A 4,642-nucleotide genomic window follows, 5' to 3' on the forward strand; every position below is an offset into this window, starting at 1 on the left:
ATCGACTTGATGTCGATCTATAAAATGGTTTCGAAGGCATGGGTTTAATAAAACAATTTAGTATAAAGAACATTTGTTTGAAACACAATTGTAAATAAGTTTGAAATGTAACATACAGAATAAAATGTATAGTGTAATAAGGAGTTTAAAACATATAAAATGTTTATAAAAATCATTTGAAGGAAACTGTTTGGTAAAACGGCTAATGTGTAGTAAATCATTTCAATGCTGCATATTAATCACATGTGATTGATACAATAACTAGCATAATTCTACTTGTATCCCCCCCCCATAAAACATTTAAAAACAATTTAAATCATTGATTAAGGGGTATGAACTCACCTGCAGTAGGTGACTGAAATTGAACGGACTGTTATCGTGAGGAAGGATCGGACAAGTGCTTGGTGTCAAGTGAAGACTTTAGACACACACAATGATCCTAATTACATATGAAGACATATGTATATAAATAATTAGTGATTAAAACACTAATTATACAAGTATAAACATTTAAACGCGAGGAAAACACTTTTGGTCAAGTGCTAGGAGGCTAATGGGTTGCAACAAAGGAGTGCAATGCCCCTAATGGGATTTTATGGTCTAATGGCCATATGTTTTGGAGTTTACAGCCCAGGGGAGTAAACTCCTGGCCGTAAACTCTCAACCAAGTCTCTAAATGAAGCTTAGAATTATTACAACTCTAGTGGTGAATTGTTTCAAGGCTAAATCAAGTGTTTGGGCTTCCTATTAACTCCTTTGAGGAGTTTACGGCCCCGGGACCATATTCCCTTGGAGTTTACGGCCGTAAACTCCCTTGGGAGGGTGTTTATGGTGTTTTCAAGTCTCAAACATTTCAAGGTTATGATCTATGTTGGGTTCTAGGCATAAGGAAGGAGTTAGGGTGTCATTTGACCCCTTTATAGGTGTTTACGGCCCAAGAACTTGTCTTGGCCGTAAACTCCTTAATACATGTGATTCCTTATGTTTTCTAGGCTATAAACACTTTAGGGTACTTGTCCTAATTTAAGTCTAAGCCTTAGGAAGTGTTTCAAAGCATTTTGGCACTTAAACATGGAGTTCACGGCCCAAGAAGCTCCTTGGCCGTGAACTCACTTTCATCATTGTTTATAATTGATTTTGGTGTCCTAAATATGAAATGAAGGCTTCTAGTTTGAGTTCTAAGGCTTTGAGGGTCATTGGAACCCTTTAGGACCTTAAAATGGAGTTTACTCCCCAAGTGTTCTTGGGCGGTAAACTCCCAAATCTTGGGGTCTTAATCCGATTTTGATGTTTTCTAGTCATATACACACTAGCATACAAGTCTAAGGTAGTTACAAATCACGGGGAAAGGACTAAGTAGCATTTAAGGCACATATTGGAGTTTACTCCCCAAGAACGTTCTTGGGCGGTAAACTCCCGAGTCTCACAGATTTGATATGTAATTGGTGTTTCTAAACATAATCTAAGCTATATAACATAACTAGATCGAAGTACTCACAATTTGGGATAAAAACCTGAAGATCCGTGAGAGAGAATTTTGACTTTTCTCTAAATGGAATCCAACAAATGAACCAATTTGGTTCAGAATTCTATTTATAGTCCAGAGATATTTTTGGCAAAAAATATTTTTATTCCTGGAACAAACTCTAATGACCTAGAGTATTGGAATAACAGTGTTGCACAAAACCCTAGTGCATCCACTCTCCTAATATCTCCTTAAGTGTAAAATCCTGAAAACTGCCAAACTTATACTCGAAATCTGAGTTTTCACTGTAACTGTTCTACTCCTATTGGCTTGATATGGTTTGTTCAGAATGGAAATTTCGGGTTGTCACATACGGGGAGCCGTAGTACTCACAAGTCAGAGAGAGAGAGAGAGTTGTGATGCTACGGGGAGTCGTAGTATTCGCTAGTCAGAGGGTGTTGTGATGCTACGGGGAGCCGTAGTACTCACAAGTCAGAGAGAGAGAGTCGTGATGCTACGGGGAGCCGTAGTATTCGCCAGTCAGAGGGTGTTGTGATGCTACGGGGAGTCGTAGTACTCACAAGTCAGAGGGAGGGAGTCGTGGTACTACGGGGAGTCGTAGTACTCACTAGTTAGTTGGCATTGTGATACTACGGGGACCCGTAGTACTCATTAGTCAGAGGCTGTCGTAATGATGCGGGAAGCCATAGTACCCACTAGATGGAAAGAGAGTGTGATGATGGAGTGTTCTCCGATAGGTGCATGATGCAGAAGAGTTTTAGGCTTGAGTAGCCCTAGTGTCGAGTTTTTGGAGCCTAGTGGTTAAACCGGGGCGGGACTGGGGTCTCCGTCTCTGTCAGGAGGGTCAGCGAGGCGCGCGGGAGAATAGGCGCAACAGACGCCAGAGGTTAGAGTTGAGTCGATCTTCGATTGGATTGTATTTTTATGAGGAAAAGGGAATTTCGTGATTGCGTGTCACTAGGCCGTGATAGTGGTCATGGGGAGGAAGTTAGTGAGATATTTTGGATCATGTTATGTGTGATCATTGGGGGTTCAGATGTGGGCCAAAAGCGGATCTGGTGCTCGGTATCGAAGATGAATATGAGTAATGAGCTAGATTTTACCATGGTGATGTCTGTGGACACTTCAGAGCGAGCGAACAATTCAGACGCTCGAGGGTATGTTTCGGGCATGTGTATTAGATTTCGGGGGGGAATTGTGGCTCGTATTTGCCCTTGGCAGAGTTTCCTACAACAACAACCATCATTAGTGCATCAGTATGCCACCCTTTGAGTTGTTTTAGGGAAGGGGGTATCGGACCCCATTTGCTGGGGATAGGTAGAGCAACGTGTGATGGGAAGTACAGAGATCGTGCTTCAGACGTTAGAGCAGATACAACAAGTCAGGCAAAGGTTGTTGACCGCTCAGAGTCGCCAGGAGAGTTACGCGGATAGGCGCCGGTCCGAGCTCGAATTTCAAGTCGGTGATTTGGTGCTCTTGAAGGTATCTCTTTGGAAAGGAGTGATCCGATTCAGGAAGAGGGGCAAGCTGGGACCCCGGTTTATTGGACCGTTTAGAGTGATCGCAAGGGTGGGCAGGGTAGCGTATCACTTGGAGCTACCTGCAGAGTTGGGTCAGATTCATGACACCTTTCACGTGTCGCAGTTGCGGAAGTGTATAGCCGATGAGTCGGCAGTGGTGCCATTAGGGGATATTTAGGTGGATGCGAGCCTGAATTATGCTGAGAGACCGGAGGCGATCAGAGACCGGAAGATCAAGGTTTTGAGGAACAAAGAGGTACCTTTGGTTTTGGTTCAGTGGCAACATCGAAAGAGGTCTGAGATGACTTGGGAGTCATAGTCGGAGATGCGAGGGCAGCATCCAGAGTTGTTCGATGAATGAGACTTCGAGGGCGAAGTCTAGTTCTAGTGGGGGAGAATTGTAACACCCCGAGATTCAGGTACATTTCTTTCATCCTTGTTCTTTATTGAATTGTCATGTTTAGTCCTTGAGTGGAGGATGTGTAGCAAGTGAGTACGCTGGGCGTACCAGAGGGGTACGCTGCACGTACTCACGCGCTTAATTTGGACGCGGAGTCGCCAAGGTACGCTGGGCGTACCTAGAGTTACGCCGGGCGTACCCGGCCCAGGTGCAAAAACCCTAATCCTCCTTGTGCACTATTTAAAGGGTGTTATGGCTCATTCCTTAGCCTCCATATCAGTGAGTGAAACCCTAAAAGAGAGCCCCATCGTTCTTAGTGTGTGAGAGTGTTGATTTGAGCTTGTTGGTGCTTTAGTGACTTGGTGAAGAAGGAGGAAAGGAGATCTTGGAGGCTAAAGCTTGAGGTGCCATTTTGGATCTGAGATCTACAGAGGAAAGAGCTACTCTTGGAGGTATAAAGTTCAAAACTTTCCTCTTCTTTTGGTTGTTGTTGTATGTGTCCTTTTTAGGGCTAAAAACCCCAAAGGTGGAGACTTTATGAGTGTAAAGTGCTCCATGGTCCGAGATCTGTCCCTTTTCAGTGTTATTAGTGATGTAGAGCCATAAAGTTCCCATCTTGGATGTTACTTTGGAGTCATGCATGTGTTTTAAGCCTTCTAGAGTTGAAGGTTGGATCATTTTGAGAGTTAGTGACTTGTTCAGCCATGCAAAGGCTTAAAGTCATCAACTTTATGGATTAAGGGGCTTAGAAGGGGTCAGATCTAAAATATGGACGTAGGTCTTAACTGTTTAAGACCTCAAGAGAAAAAGGGCTGAAGCAGGGGAGTACGCCGAGCGTAATTCCTAGTACGCGCCGCGTACTGGGAGGCGCTCCCCGATTCTGAGGTGCAGCCGGGTACGCTCAGCGTACACATCTGGTACGCGCAGCGTAACCCGGAGAGTTGACTTTTGGTTGACTTTTAGGGTATGGTCTATTGTGGGGCCTTTGAGCTATGAGAGGGGTAAATTGGTCTTTTACCCTTTTGAGAGTGTCATAAGAGGACATAGTCTAGCCTTTGAGAATTTTATTAAGGGTATTTATTTCATATGATTAGGCGGAGGCTAGGCCAGCGTTTACCGAGTCAGAGATTTTCCGAGATACCCGAGGTGAGTCTTCTCACTATACTTTACCTAGAGTGGTAATAGAGTTATGTGACAGAGATATTGTATGTGATGTGTGGCACCACATTATTTCTA

This window comes from Lactuca serriola, chromosome 4, assembly GCF_051521515.1.
Source record: "Lactuca serriola cultivar US96UC23 chromosome 4, Lser_US96UC23_V15, whole genome shotgun sequence".
NCBI classification, from domain to species: domain Eukaryota; kingdom Viridiplantae; phylum Streptophyta; class Magnoliopsida; order Asterales; family Asteraceae; genus Lactuca; species Lactuca serriola.